The sequence below is a fragment of the Balaenoptera musculus genome, chromosome 1, assembly GCF_009873245.2.
Source record: "Balaenoptera musculus isolate JJ_BM4_2016_0621 chromosome 1, mBalMus1.pri.v3, whole genome shotgun sequence".
In the NCBI taxonomy this organism is placed as follows: domain Eukaryota; kingdom Metazoa; phylum Chordata; class Mammalia; order Artiodactyla; family Balaenopteridae; genus Balaenoptera; species Balaenoptera musculus.
In genome coordinates, this window is record NC_045785.1 from 105,086,009 (window position 1) to 105,101,787 (window position 15,779).

The 15,779-nt window shown below is 41.2% G+C and overlaps 1 protein-coding gene across 2 annotated transcripts in view; it reads right to left on the minus strand.

Moving 5' to 3' along the window:
* The window catches only part of TBX15 (T-box transcription factor 15), a 108,601-nt gene that overhangs the window by 49,828 nt on the left and 42,994 nt on the right, over nucleotides 1-15,779 (minus strand). Inside the window, exon 1 of one of the 2 annotated variants that reach the window (XM_036831972.1) lies at nucleotides 9,841-10,037. The exons of the other annotated variant lie outside the window; for it this stretch is intronic. The gene's annotated coding sequence lies outside the window, so the exon portion shown is untranslated. Of the gene's footprint in view, nucleotides 1-9,840; nucleotides 10,038-15,779 lie in introns of those variants that run through there. 2 annotated transcript variants of the gene reach the window in all.

Consider the following 15,779-nt stretch of genomic DNA (forward strand, 5'->3'; position numbering starts at 1 on the left):
TACTGTGCTAGATTCTGGGAAATATCAAAATACACAATGGGGCTCCTCTTAAAGGTATTTACAGTACAAGTGGAAACTGGGAGCATTCGCAAATAATCAGAGACCAAGACAAATACTACCATGCAGTTTTCCACACTATTACATATTTTCCTGTATGTCTCATAGGAATTCAGAAAACAGAGGGATCTGAGAGGGCTGGAACATTCCTGGGGAACCCATGGTTACTAATAAAGAAATGGACAAGATGTGGAGGCATAGGCAGTATTTTCCCATGAAGAGGATTTTCAGAGACAGTTATTTGTTTCCCTGGAAATACTCTGTGCTCCTGAACTCTCACTCCCTCACAAAATAGAGTCCAAGTGACTTTTATATACAGAATGCAGGCAGCAGCCCACATTTTCAGTCACATGAATGTACCATGGAATTTTCCATTCTTGGTTGTTTCTTAACTGCCATAGGTTGGAAACAAAATTAGTATTATATTTTATATAGTTTGTTTTTAACCCCTAGAGTAATGAGGGCTACCTGTGACATAAACTACTCTACAATACCCTTAAAATAGTAATCTCAGAGTCCACATCAACAGCCTAGGTAAAAATAAAGTTTAATCCTTTGTAAAACATATTTCTAAATCATAGTTATATAAAATATTTAGGCTAACCAGATCAATTATTTCAGCTATTAATCAGCATGTACAATCAAGTTACCTAAGTCATGAATGTGAGAAATGTATACATAGCGGGTGGGTTATTTCAATCAAATCAGGTCATCCATTCAGAAATATAATCAGTCTTTTGAAGATCAGAAAACACCTCTGTGTTTTCAAGGTTTTTTCATTCTTGGCAACTTGTGACTTCCTGCCTTCAAAAAATAACCACTAGGAACTCATTTGAATGACCTGGAAAGATTTCTTGGCCATCAGACGTCTCTTGTGAGTAGTATTTTAACAAGGAAAGTTTTAGTAAGTCAGAACATAAATGATAAAGTTATACATAACTAAGGAAGTTAAAGAAGAAAACTTTGGGAACCTGCGCTAAGCCAGTTACAAGTCACTGGAGAATATCATGTGACTGACTCATAGGGTCAAACTAACATATCTATTACCATCCAAAAAAAAAAAAATCTCTAAAAAAGAGAATCTAACCATCCATTCATTGTGTCACTCATTTTCTATCTCTGATCTATTTCATATTGAGAAAATGGATACTGTTAACGTTAAGTTCCCAGAGAAAGTTGAGTTTAGCTTAGAGAGAATTCCAGTTCTCAACTCATACAAAATAGTAGCAATAATAAAATAGTTTCTTAATTTATATTTTACATATTATCTAATATATCCTTCCATGTGATGAGCTAGATATGGCCTATATTTTTATGTCCATTTTGTGGATGAGGAAATTGAGACTAAGAAAAATTGAAAACAACATGGCCTACAAAGTAGGTCTTCTGCCTCCTGAATCAACGATCAGGTCTCCCCAAGATCATACTACATTCATCCCTGGCCAAAGCAATCAGCAATTCTGTAAGACCCTTCAACTGTTTTGGCCATCCTTACAACTGAAATAGCTTAACATGTTTGATCTTGGCCAAGTCACATAACTATTCTGGTCCCTATTTTCCTTGATCTTTATAGCACAGCACATGCACATTTAATTAGGGCTGCTATAAAGTCCCTTTTAAGTTTAATGTTTAACGGATGGATTCGTAGTACAGCTTAAAGACCACCAAGTCTAACAGCAGCAACCCAACCACGATAAGCTGATTTGGTTGACATGTATAGAAAAAGCCTGAGTTATGTGTTCTTTGACTTCATTTCAAAATTAGGGGACTTCCCCGGTGGTCCAGTGGGTAGGACTCCACGCTCACAATGCAGGGGGCCTGGGTTCGATCCCTGGTCGGGGAACTAGATCCCTCATGCATGCCTCAACTAAGAGTCCACATGCCACAACTAAAAGATCCCACATGCCGCCACTAAAGGATCCTGCCTGCCGCAACTAAGACCCGGCACAGCCAAAATAAATAAATATTTTTTTAAAAAATTAGACATTATTAGAACATATTTCATAGTCTGCCAGGTGATTTTCATCTCCACTTAACTAATAATTTTAAGGAATCATTTCTTACTACAGGTAGCAAGGCACATTTACTTTTAGGGCTCTGCTACTCACCAAGAGTGGGGTCTTGGAAAGTCACCTCATTTCACCAAGCCTCAGTTTCCTTATCTTTACTATTTCCTTATTTTCCTATCAAGGTCAAGGAAAAGATATCTTCCTTCTCAAAAATTACATTTATATCTGTATGATAAAGACAGAATCTAACGGTTCTGCTGATAACAATGTTAGTGACTTTGGACAGTGAGATGAATATAAGCTCACAACAACTATCCCAACCAAAGAGTTAATAGTCAACACCTATTGAGCACTTACTGGCACTCTGCTAAGACCTTACATACATACCATCATTTAATAGAACAACTCTAAGAGTTATTATTATTATCTCCATTTCAAATATTATGGACAGCCAAATCCAAATTGCTTCGGTTCTACCTCCTAAGGATTGCAGGCATATGAAATTATATTTAATTCCATTTTTATTCCACCAAACATTTCTGCTGTGTATAGACCAGGGTGTGTATTCATGTACGAAGACAGGCAAAACAGGTTCTTGCTCTGAAGGAGCTCACAATTGGGTAGGAAGGATACAGAAACTGTTAAAGAAGATGGACTGCGATAGGTGCTCTGGCAGATGTAGAGGAGCAAAGCGCTACCAGGAGCTTTGAAGAGCAAACAAGCCAATTGGCAAGAGGATCAAGAAGACGTCACGAGGTGACATTTGAGAGTGGGCTTGAAATCTATATGTGCTTTATATGAGTTCAATATGAGCAAGCAAAGAAAGTATGGGGACAGAATCTCAGGTAGTGGGAATAGCATAAGTAAGAACTTGTCATTTTTAGAAAATTACAAGCACACAGATATGGCCAGAGCTTAAAAATACATAAGGGAAGAGGGGAGGTGAGATAAGAGATAAGTTGGAAAATCAGGTTCAATGCAATTAAACAACAACTTATTTAACATTGAGTATGTGCCAATCACTTTTCTAGATTCTTGAGACATCATCAGGGAAAAAACAAAAATCCCTGGCCACGTGGAGTTTATATTTTAGGAGAAATGTGTGTGTCATAATATGGAGTTTAGACTTTATTTTCTTTATACCAAAGTTTTCTTTTAAATGTAGGTGATGATGGTTCGGTCTTCCCTTCTAGTCTATGAATTCCATAAACTGAGTTTCATGCTTTGCCACATCTCCTGAATGAATGATACACGATAGCCTGGTTTCAATGTGGAAGATGGGTGGTAGAAGACTACTGCAGAGTCAGATAAGAGACGTTGAATTTTCTGAGATTAGACGCACAAGCCACTTCCATGAGACTGGACCTCAGCTGTCATATTTTACCCAAGGGAGAAAATAGCTTGAAACAATTAAAAAAGAAAGACCCAAACCAGATGATAATCAAACAATCGTTCTTGTTTTTGTTTCTGCCAATAACTGGGACATGACTACATTGAGTGGTACCCCCTATCTGATACTGGCAGGGCAACCACTCCTTGGCCTACTTCTTAACTCCCAAAGCCTCTAAAACCAAGACCCACCCACAGTCATCTCAGGGCTCCCATTCACACCATAGGAGACATCAGAAGCTATAACCCAGGTAGCACTCTCTGTACCAGGCTCAAGTAAATTCCTATTCCCAGAGGACCTCTGCAGTGGAAATTGGTTCTGGGACATCAGATTTTATCAGGTAGCTTAGCAAAATCTGGTGATGAAACTTTTCATAGAGTAATTCTAAATACGGCAGAAGGAGAGCATTTGGCACTGACCTGAGTACGGACTGAGCCCAAATTTGATACCCAGTCCAGAGCTTCAAGGGAATGAACTATAACCCAGGTTGGATTAAACTAAAATTATGATGATAGCAAACACTCAAATGAGCCTGTTAGATGACTTTAGTAATGGAATGAAGTCTCTGAGCCCTCCATGCCCTCCAAGTTCTATTTGGGAAAAAGGGGGACGGTAACCTGAAGCCTGCAATTCCCATGCCAATAATCCAATTAGGGAGACTGAGAGCACATATCCTTCAGCTGCCTAAAGCACTCTCCACCTGACAACCAGCACCTCTCTCACTGACGTGCAGACCACAGGCAAGGACCCAACGTCATCCCTGAGATCTAAGCCTTTTAAAGAGACTTTGCAAAGAAGTGGCGGCAATCATTTTTACATCTATTTCTTGTTGATCAAACGAAGGCTCATTGTCATTAAAGGTTCAGCCTCTAGTGCTCCAGCATGCTTTGCAGGTGGAAGTAAACAAAAGAAGAGAAATAACAGGCACTACACTAAATAGTTTATATACATTTATATTTAAGCCTCATGCAATTTTCACAGAAAACCCTATGAAGTAGGCATTATTGCTGCCAATTTATAAGTGAGAAAGCTGAGGTCCGGCAGATGAAAAAGCTTTTCTCACATTATATTACTAGGAGGTGTCACAGTGGGATTTGACTTAGTCTGACACTAGAGGTGATGCTCTTTCCACCATCAACTGTTGCCCAGTTTTTAGAACTAGACCTGCACAGTACTGTGCTTCCCACTCTGAACTTGGAAATGCAGAGCTAACGTTCAGGCTGCTCGGTCAGAAGATAGCTCTATGGAAACTAGAACATTATCAGTTCTTTGGGGAAAACAGAAAATTCAAAGCCAGGTCAGATGGGAATTTACCTTTCGCAGTAGCAGGGCAGTTACGTTCAGGAATATTTTAGGTCTCTTCACTAACTTAACATTATTTAACAAGTAAGAACAAATGTAAAAGGCCCTCTTTTGTTGTATTTCACTTCCTGTTCCCAGCACCCCCATGTAAAAGATACAAATGTGACAGAGAGATCACTGAAGATCACTGTCAGTGTCAAATCACTCTTTTGGTTTAGCCTAGAACATAAGCAAAATAATATTAGAAGGTACTTGGAAGATGTCTGGACTTTGAGAAGTGTGTAATGACAGCATTGAGAGACAAGAAAAGGCAGCTGAAGTAGTTCCTACTTGTGCGTAATTTGGTTTACATAGGCTTAAGTCAGAGTTCAGGGCACAGAAGTGTTTGACAGTATTAAATATGTATCTGTACTTGAGGAGAAATCAACTGATAATTATATATATGAAAGCACTTTATAAACAGTAAAGTATCAAATTAACAGATAAGATTATATGCCAATGATCAAGGTAGTCGGGAAGACCAAGAAAAAAATAAGTACAACTATGGGTCTTGGATTTTCTAGAACAATCCTAATTTCAAATATTTTATTTCATCCTCCCCATAAAATTAAAAGTTTTGAGACCAACTTTCGGTTCAGAAAACATTCTTGATGAAAGCACAGAAAATGCATAAATGGAATAATCAAAAATTGGTCAGAAGCCACGTGGCAATATTCTAATCTAAATACCTCTTGCCCCAGAGGTCCTCCAAAAGTTCATCCTGATGGACTGGGTGGTCTTCAAGATTTACCAGTCAATTTTAGGCCAGTAGCTGTCAACACAAGCCCCTTCACAAGGCTCTTGGCATTTTTTCTGAGTGAATTGACACATTAGTTCATTCCTAAGCCAGTGCTTATTTGCTCTTTGCAACCACAGCTACTCCCAACCTCCCACCCACACCCCCATCACCACAGCAGCTACTACCATTAACACCATCAGATGTCTGCCACAGTGGTCTTTTAATTTCCATGATGTGAAAAGGAGGCCTTCCCCCAAAGGCCCTGGAAGAACTTGCCTTATACCTTGTTAGGATATTCTCACTGAGCACCAATAAATAAATAAACCCATGCTAATATGCTAAAGGGGAAGAACTAAGCAGCCAGTTTCCAAGCAACAAGTGTAATTTAACTATGACTTCAGGAGACAGTGCCCTTGGAGGTGGCAATGTCAAACATGTAAGTAGGATAGACATTCGAGTATATAGCCAGGAACATGCAATACCCTTCAAATTATGCTCAGGACACCACCAGCTACACTAAGTTTAAAATCTCCCCAACCGGGCTTCCTTGGTGGCGCAGTGGTTGAGAATCTGCCTGCCAATGCAGGGGACATGGGTTCGAGCCCTGGTCTGGGAAGATCCCACATGCCGCGGGGCAACTGGGCCCGTGAGCCACAACTACTGAGCCTGCGTGTCTGGAGCCTGTGCTCCACAACAAGAGAGGCCGCGATAGTGAGAGGCCCGTGCACTGCGATGAAGAGTGGCCCCCGCTCACCACAACTAGAGAAAGCCCTTGCACAGAAACGAAGACCCAACACAGCCAAAAATAATTAAAAAAAAAAAAAAAATCTCCCCAACCACTTTGTTATAAACCAGAAGCTAACACACTATTGTAAAGCAATTATACTCCAATAAAAATGTTAAAAATAAATAAATAAAATAAAATCTTCCCAACCTATCAAGCCAAACATAAAGAACCATCCTGTTTGATGAATAAAAGAGCTAAATGGCTGGCAAATATAACAACCTCTCCAGCAATTTTCTGAATTCATCCATTCAATCAATTATTTATTTTTTCAACAAATAATAGTTGATTATCTAGCCTGAGCCTGGCAATGTGTTAGGTAATGTGAGGGGCACAAAATTAAATAAGATACGTTCCTATGTCCTCAGGAACTTACAAAATCACTTAGGAGACAGGACAGGTTAATAAATAATCTAATAAATGTAGAAGAGTCAAAATCCAGCATGGCATAGAGCATGCTGAGGGACTGTAATTCAAAAGACCAAGTTCTAAAGTTCATCTCTTCTTTTTCCAACTGTCTAATCTTGAACAAGTCACTTAACCTCTTTGAGCCTTAGTTTTATCATTTGCAAAATGAGGATATCATTAGTACCTACTTTGTGAAATTTTTATGAATCACTAACAAAGTGTGTGTCTGTGTGTTTATGTAAATACTTTACCAGTAGTAAAAGGGATATATGAATGCTAATTTTCATGTATTATCTAAAAGGAGTATCAACAAAATGCTATGGGAGTTTAGAGGCGAGAAGAACTTCTTCCCGCCTGGTGGTCTTTCCTGGGCCTAATGAAGAGATGTGTGCAAGATGAAAAGGAAGAGATGGGGAAGGAGGAGAAGGATCTTCCAGGAAAAGGAAATTTTCTGGCAGAGGCACAGGAGTAAAGTCTACCAAGCAGGTCTAGAGAACAGCAAGTAATTGAGACCACATCTGTGTGATTCCTCTTGTTTCCTCAGCACCTGGGACAGTGTCTGGCACCTATTATGCACTCAATAAAATGTTGGTTTTGTTGAATGAATGAATGAATGAATGAATGAATGAATAAAGCGCTGTATGTTTGGGGTTTTTTTGTTTTTTTTTAAACTTTGGGTTTATTTATTTATTTACTTATTTATTTATGGCTGTGTTGGGTCTTCGTTTCTGTGCGAGGGCTTTCTCTAGTTGCGGCAAGTGGGGGCCACTTTTCATCGCGGTGCACGGGCCTCCCACTATTGCGGCCTCTCTTGTTGCGGAGCACAGGCTCCAGATGCACAGGCTCAGTAATTGTGGCTCACGGGCCTAGTTGCTCCACGACATGTGGGATCTTCCCAGACCAGGGCTCGAACCCGTGTCCCCTGCATTGGCAGGCAGATTCTCAACCACTGCACCACCAGGGAAGCCCACACTGTATGTTTAGCAAAGCAAGAGAAGAAATGTGGCCAGAGAAGAAGGCTGGAAACACATCAAGAATCTTGAATTCTATTCTTCTGATCCTCTTCAGGAGACCACTATATCCCTAGTAATGAGGTGTTTTAATTGAATGCCGTGTTCCCAACAAAATCCCAACAGGGTCACCTCTACACATAATCTAAGCTATTGGAATCCCACTAGCTTTTCCTTCCATGACCGTGAGTTGGCAAGGTCTAACCTGAAATCTTTCAGGGGCATCAAATGAATTCAGTGAATTCGGTCACTTCTATGAGTAGTGGTCACAGTCTATCATCTAGAAAATTCTCAATACTAACTCTCCTCCACATGAACCTAAGAAGAAAAGGTGCCTGTGATCACGAGGGTAAAATGAGGAAAGGAGCAAGCCCTTCTACAAGAGCTGGAGCTGGTGATGCTTTTGTGTATGTGTGTGTGTGTGTGTGTGTGTGTGTTACCTGGTGGGGGATGGGGTGCAGAGATGTCTTCTCCTTCAGGAACAGGATGACTCCTGCACACAGAGCTGCTGCACCCTCTAGACCCCCACATAGCAAGTGTCCCTGCTGTCTGCAGTGAAGTGGGTGCAGTGAAGTGGGGTTTCCAGAGAAGCTGCCAAGAAGGGGAAAGAGCACGGTCCTTCTTTAGAATCATACAGACCCAGCTTTATGACTTCGGGCAAGTGACTCAACCTGCCTGAGCCAATTTCCTCAATAAAACAGATATGCCCATGGCTCTCAGTAAAGCCCCTGGCACACAGTAGGAGTATATTAAATGTTAGTTCTGTCCATAATTTGGAAAGGGAGGTGGCCACAGGGTTAGATCTTTTCCCAATCACTTGCCAATCCACATTTGAGAGGGAGAAAGAAGGTTTGTGTTCTTTCAAAAGGAGAAAAGCAAATCCTAACAAAGAAAATTTTAAATGTAGAATGGGAAAATATCACATAAAGTAGAAAATAATTCAGGGCTTGGAGCAAAAGTTATCAGAATTGAATATGTTAGAAGGAGAAATTGTGGAGAGGCAGAAGGAGGGAAAGCAAAGGAATAGTAAAAATACCAGCTAAGAAAGCCTGTTTTTGTGTAGGTCTACTCCAGGTTCATGATGGCTGCCATACTAGTTGAGAAGGAAAATGACTAGAATCTGAAAGAAGAGAAAACAGGGCAGACCACTGAGAAAAGATGTAGGCTGGATCTTCAGTTAGGAAATGGGGACCCGAGAGCAAATTCTAGCCTTCAGCAGAGAAGCAGAGAGATCAACCTCGGCTGAAGAAGCAGCCCAAGGGCACTGCTCCACAAGAGGTGGGAAAGACAGAAAAGAGCTGGGGGGCTGCAGGGTCCCCTGACTCCAAATTGACAACCTTGTCAAGAGATCTCACCCTCTGGCTCAGGCTAAGGAAAATATACATTGAGGAGACAGAAAAGATCTAGTGCCTAAGGGAGTCTCCCAAGAGCCTCAAGGTGAGACCTGAGAGCTGTGCATTATAACCTATTTGATAGGTGAGATGACTGAGACTTAGTCAAGGTAACATGCCCAGTGCCACTCACCCAGAAGCATCAGAGAGAAGAAAAGGACCCAGGTCTTTCTTACCCCAAAGCTTGAATCATCCACCACCCACTCCACCTTCAGAAACCCTAAAATAAAATGCTTTAACAACAGAAATGAATCTACTTTGGGGGCACGGGGCAAGCATTAAGAGTGAAACAAACACTCTGGATTAATTGTATTCATAGCAGTGTCTGTGTACTTACAATTCACCATCCCCTGCTTAAGATGCTTGCCAACCTCAGAATCTTACCCTCACATCCCAAGTTCCCAGACTCCTCCAGGAAAAGTCCACCTGCCAGGTGTCTCTCCTGCCTTCTTTTTTGCCTCCAAAGCCCTCCCCAGAGGAGAGTGAGTTGTCAAAGGAGCCTAACCTGGTGGGATTTTTGGTGATAGCCAAGAGGGTGGAGCAGGGTAAAACATAGCCTAACACTGTCTTCTATGTAAAAGCTGATTTGGGAATCCCGGAGTCAATATTCCTACCTCCATTCCTGACTCCTCGAACCATCTTGACCAGGTCACTTAATTCCATTCATTCCTTGGCCATAGCATGCCTCTGTTTCTCCCCAGGCCTACCTACCTTGAAGGGTCCCAATGACCTTTGCAGAAACAGTGTCCTCCAAGTGTGCCAGCAGTTCAGAAACTGACAGCTTCTAAAATAGCTGGTATGTTATTGGGTGTTGGTTGCCTTCTGAAGGAGTGGTGGTGTCGCAGAGGCAGCAGGATTTCCTTGCCAAAGTTGCTCCCACCCTGTTCCCCATGAGGCTCTGCACTGCCTCTCCCAATCCCAGCCCATGAAGGCTTCAAGCCCAGGGGCCGCAGCATTTAAGCACTGTCAGAGTTCCCACTTCAGCCCTCATAGCGGTGCCAGTTCGGCATCTGTCATGATGACCCAGCCTGAACTGTATTTAGAAGTTTTGGACATGGCACCATGTCCTGGCCCATCTCAGAGTGACAGGAGATTTCCTGAGCACCTGGGCCTGTGATTCAAGGGCTCCTCCTCCCAGGGAATGGGGGTCAGAAGGACTTTCCTAACGGTCTGTTTCCTCCTCGGGAGGGGACCCATCTGTTGGAGGAATCTCTTAGAGAGTCGATCTCCATCAATATTATTATACAATGTTATTTTTTTAAAAAGACATACTTTTTATAAAGCTTGTAAGACATGGCAGAGGAAAAAGAGAAAACCAGTCAGAAAATGGGTTTAGGGCTCTGTTCACAGACTACTCTTACAAAGATAAATTTCCCTGGAATTACGTCCCAGGAGTGCTCAGAATCTAGCAGATACTGCCAGTGAATAGAAAGAGCTAGCCTATGACTTGGCTTCTAGGGACAGTGCATAATAATTCACATTATCTTCTTGACAGGCTCTATGCCGGTCTTGAAAGTAGCCTACTGGAGTCCAAAAAAATGTATAAGTGATCCCTGGTTAGTGGTTAACAAAATAAAATTTAATTTATTTACAGTTTAACATAATCTCTGCCAGGCAGGAAGACTGATAATTAAATAACACTAATCGGGTGGGCTTTGAGGGTTGCTACACACAGAGTGGGTGTGGGTCCTCAACTCTGCTAGACCACAGGAGAGAGAAAGGCTTTTTCCCAATTGACCCTCAACTCTCTGCCCCAGTGTCCCTGACCAGAGTCCCATGGAGATACCCTGTCATTTAAAAGGCATCAGTGTTTGTGGCCTCTCTTCATTTCTGGGCAAGGACCCAACATTCAGAGAATGTGGTTTTAGGATCAGGGCATCTAATCCATTCAAGGATTATTTTTCCCCCCTACTGCTCAAATGGGTGTGTTAATCATCACCTCCCTTTGTTCTGTAATAAATTCAGCCCTGGCTAATTCCAAGCATCTATGCATCACTAAAGTTTAAAGATGGCGTTTTGACAGGTCAGATATTTAGAATCAATAGACCACCAACCAGTCAAAAATCTTAAGTAGTTTTAGGAACATGTGGAAGTAATTTTTTCCAAGAATTCACAAGTTTGGAGGATGAGATCTTATTGATGGTGTGTGGGCTGTTGTAGATATTAAAGTATTACTTTATATACCATATTATACATGTAATCAAAATTGATTTACAGTGAAGGCAGATTTTCCTTATTATACCAAATATTACACATTATCAGATATAAATTACAATGGAATGCACGCTATATAGCATCTTTAAAAGAAACCAATAAAAGACAGATAAAATTATAAGTGATTGTGCAATGATTACACATGTAAAATACAAACGTCATAGGCTAGGGAATTTCATAGAAATCAGAATATTTTGTGTGACACTGGCCATAGACCTACATTTTAATTACAATCATCTCAATTGCATGCAGTGAATCTGTTTGTAAAGGAAAAATTATTTCATAAAATGTTAATTTCTAATTTTTAATTTTTTTACTTTTTAAGAGAAATATTGATTTTAATTCAACATAAGGTAAGTTCTAGTCACCTGTCATCTTTCAACCTAAAAATTAGCAAAATTGTTGAAACAAGGCACAATTTTTCCCCATACTTGCTACATGGCTCCAGTTACAAATATATATATATATATGAAAATGTTAAAACAAAAATAGAAGTCTGAGATTTTTTTTAAGTGTGTAAAACTCCCACAAAACCTATCAGCATTGTTTCTTATTCTACAAAGTAGCACCAGTAAGAAGAATAAAAGGTGTTAAAAAACATTATGACAGCATTTCTGAAATTAGGGATACATTTCTAATTTTTTAAATGAAGAGATTATTAACCTGAAGTCAATGGATGGGTTTTGGGGGTTTATAGGTGACCTAAAATTATAAGCTAAATTTGTAGGAGCTTTCATTTTTCTGGGAAGAGGATGTATGGTATTCATGGAATTCTCAAAGGAATCTATGACTTTAAAAGGACAAGGACCACTGGTTTAATAGGATTCCTTCAAGTGGGAAAATTGTTTATTTTCCAAGCTCTCTTCTGCTGTAATGTAAAGCATTTCCCCTTAGCTGGATATTTCCAATGGGAGAAATATTCAAAAGAATATGACACAGAATACTAGTGGTGCATCCTAATAGAAATATATTCTTTGTCTGCCTTACGAAGACAAAGTGGTTGCATTTTCTGGGACTGTTAAATGGTCATATGGGACCACCCCAACTTTCTCTGTATGGGCCCTTATTTCCTATCTGTCTTTATTTTAGCCACATATACATGCATGTATAATTTTTTTACTGTAATTCATATCACATCATTTTGGGAAGTAGGGGGATTAGAAGTTATCTTTAAGTGAATGAAAATGGGGCTTTTCCTTTAGCCTGGCTACTTTTATTCTTTCATACTCTCTCAGTGTCCTTCCTCCTGCCCCTCAGAAAAACCTCAGTGGCGCAGGAATCCTGGGGTCCCCAGGCTGTTTCTCCTTCTGTGTGCCAAAACCAAGCAAGCTTGCTGCTGCGGGACACACGGTTCAGTCCCCACACCAGGGATGTGCTCTCAATCCATGGTCTCCAAACCTCAGAAGAAACCCTCCTCCCACTCCACATCCCCCACCCCTGCCCTGTGTCCTTTAGGGCAGCACCTGCGTCTGGCCCTGGAGCCAAGAGGCAGCTCCTCAGGGAAAGCTGGACGAGGTGAGTAGGTGACGCTGTCCTCAGCAGGACTGCCAAGGCTTTCCTAAAGGCCACGGCAACCAAGCCTGCCCGCGAGAACATTTTGATGAGCTCAGTTTGTTTGCTACCGAGAAACTCCTTGCCCTCACAGTCTATTTTTACCATGTTGTGACGCTGAAGACTCTGCTGTCATTAAAGTGAATGATAAATAGAGTAAACTGTCCCTTATCTATTGTTCTATGCTGAAAGAAACTCTGGATTCAGAATCAGAAGGCAGGAGCTTGAGTCCTGGTTCTGACCTTGATGTGGCCTTGAGGACGCCATTTAACCCTGCTGAGTCTCAGTTGAAGCATCTGTGGAAAGTGGTTAAGGAATCCTACGGCTTACCCAACTCCGTGAGTCCTCAGCAGGATAAAATAATGCAGATGAAAGCACTTTGTAAACTACAAAGTGACTTAGAAATGGAGTGATCAGCACTCATTTAATCAATCATCTCATTCACAGAGATTTCTTCCTGTGCGTTAAACACATGCTAAATCCTCACTTATCTTATAGAGCCCGTTAAAGATAGGAAACTGAGACTCAGAAGCAGAGCAGTGACATGAAAAGACCTGGATTCCCTCCTCTCATTCATCTACACCTCCCCTCGTGTTGCACCCTTAATGTACTCTTACTGAGCAATTACTGCCTTGTCTTTAAAATGTAGATGATAATCCCTAGCTCCTGTGAGGCAAAGATGTAGACAAAATGACCTCCCAGCATCTCATTCCATGACCTATGATTCCGCTGGATGTGACCAAAGTCAAAGGATGCCTAGTGGTAGAGTGGGAACGAGCACCCAGGTCTGCTGACCCATGGACCCCATCATATCCTTGCTGCCATGCCCTCTGAACCATAGCACCTGCTTATCTCCCAAGTGATGACCCCGCAATATGACAAGATCCTGAATTATCAATGAGAAATCACAGTACAGTTAGATGCTAAGTACATCTTACTATAGTCTGATTCTCTGTTAATCAAAGTATGTTGCATCTTTTCACCGATCAAGCAAAATAGCCCAGCCTCTAGTGAGGCAAGCAGATTCCTGCTTTAAATGATCATTTATACTCCATTCCAGGAGATCAGCTCTATCACATACCCCTTTATATGGAGGTCACGAGGCTGTAGGATAGTTATTATAGCCATACTGCTTTAATCATTACCAGTGACAGGAGGTTTTGTTCAATCCAATGGCAAAATGTCTTGTCCATAGGCCCACGGAATTCCCAGACCTGCATCAAAGCTGGCCTTCTTCTCCCTTCGTGTGAAATGAAGGCCAGTCCCAATGAAACCTCAGGTTTTCCATAAAGTTACTCAGCTTCTCCAGGGTCCATCATTCCTGTCTCTTTTCTCTCCAAGCCTCAGAGTAGCTCTTCCCTCAAAGCCTGCCTCACTTCTTTGCCCCACAGAGTCACTGTTGTGGCAGGACTCAACAATGTCTACAACCTTCTTTAAACTCTGCAAGGAAATGCTTAATGAGGGATGCTGCCTTGATTCTCATTTCTTAAAAGCACCTTGTTCAGAGGAACTGACTTCCCTCCCCTCCAGAAAGATCCTACTGTGGTTTGGGTTAGGATTACACATCTGGATTCAGTTCTCACAAAACTGTTTATCTCTGGCGTTAGGTGTTCTGCTAACTTAGTCTTTAGAAGAAAGAAGATGACATGTTTCGTGTCAGCTCCTAAACTAAACTACTTGTGAAAGACTTCCTTCTTGTCATTATTTACAATTTAATGATGAGCCAAGATGGTCCATGATAAAATACATCCCCTTAGACAAAGAGGACAAATGAGTTTTAACTAACCTATGTCAACTCTGGTCATTTGATGGGATATCACAAAATTGAGGAGTATGAGGCCCAATCCAAGCTTAGAAGAAGAGATCGATTAGTGGTGTCTGCCATGGGCACAGGAGTAGGGAATAGCAGCCCACATGTTACATATTCACTATCATATTCTTTCCAAGGTTTCTACTGAAATGCTGCCATGCAGGAACTGCAATGCTGTCCCTCTTATCTGCTTTAAGGGAATAAAGGCTCTTGTATCATTGTTCGTATTTTGTGTCATTCTTTCCAAGTGGACCAGGTTTTCCAGAGGCAGCAGATAGGCCACTAAACTTTCTCCTTTACCAGCAAGGTCATCATGTTAGTAAACGTCCTCTGCTCTGACACAGTTTTGGTTTTAATGGAGAACTAATGTCTTCATCAGTATCTGTGCTATTTCACACTTCATTTCCGTCCCTAACTCTTGGATGCAAACCATCCGGTCCTGGTGATTTACTTTGTGGGAGTTTCTTTCAAGTTAGTTTCCTTCTCTAGGGATGCCACGCAAGCATTTTCAGGGCTCCAGCTGGGGAGCACCCAGCCTTGAAACATCAGCGTGTGATCAAGTCATTCAAGAAAGCCAAAGGCCTTGGCAGGGATCTGACAGTGAGGCCCTTAGCTGAGGCTTTCGAGTCTGAGGGTAACAGAAGCAGCTGCTAGCTGTTCTGCCTCTCAGTCAGCACAGTGACTCAAGGTGGTCCAGGTCATCAGAACCAAAGAACTGGGAGCAGATGGAAAGAACACGGATGCTTTGAAATTGTGATCCACAATTCAAGCTGTTTCCAGAGCTCTGAATGAGTTTCACAAAATCTCCAAACACTCTCAAGGTAAGAATGGTCTTAAACTTCTTTTCTACGTCCTATAGTTGCTGCAATCATCCAACCCAGATTTCTCTAAAATAGTCCTAATTTCATATAGTTCATTCTGTGGTCCTTGAAATACATTTGCATTTAAAATTTAAAGATAGGAGATAATATCCTAATATCTTGCTTGAAAAACCATCCCTTAGCATAAGTACACAATAAATACTTTACCTTTGATTTAATACATTCTGGCCACAAGGCACAGCTGGGAGGAGTGA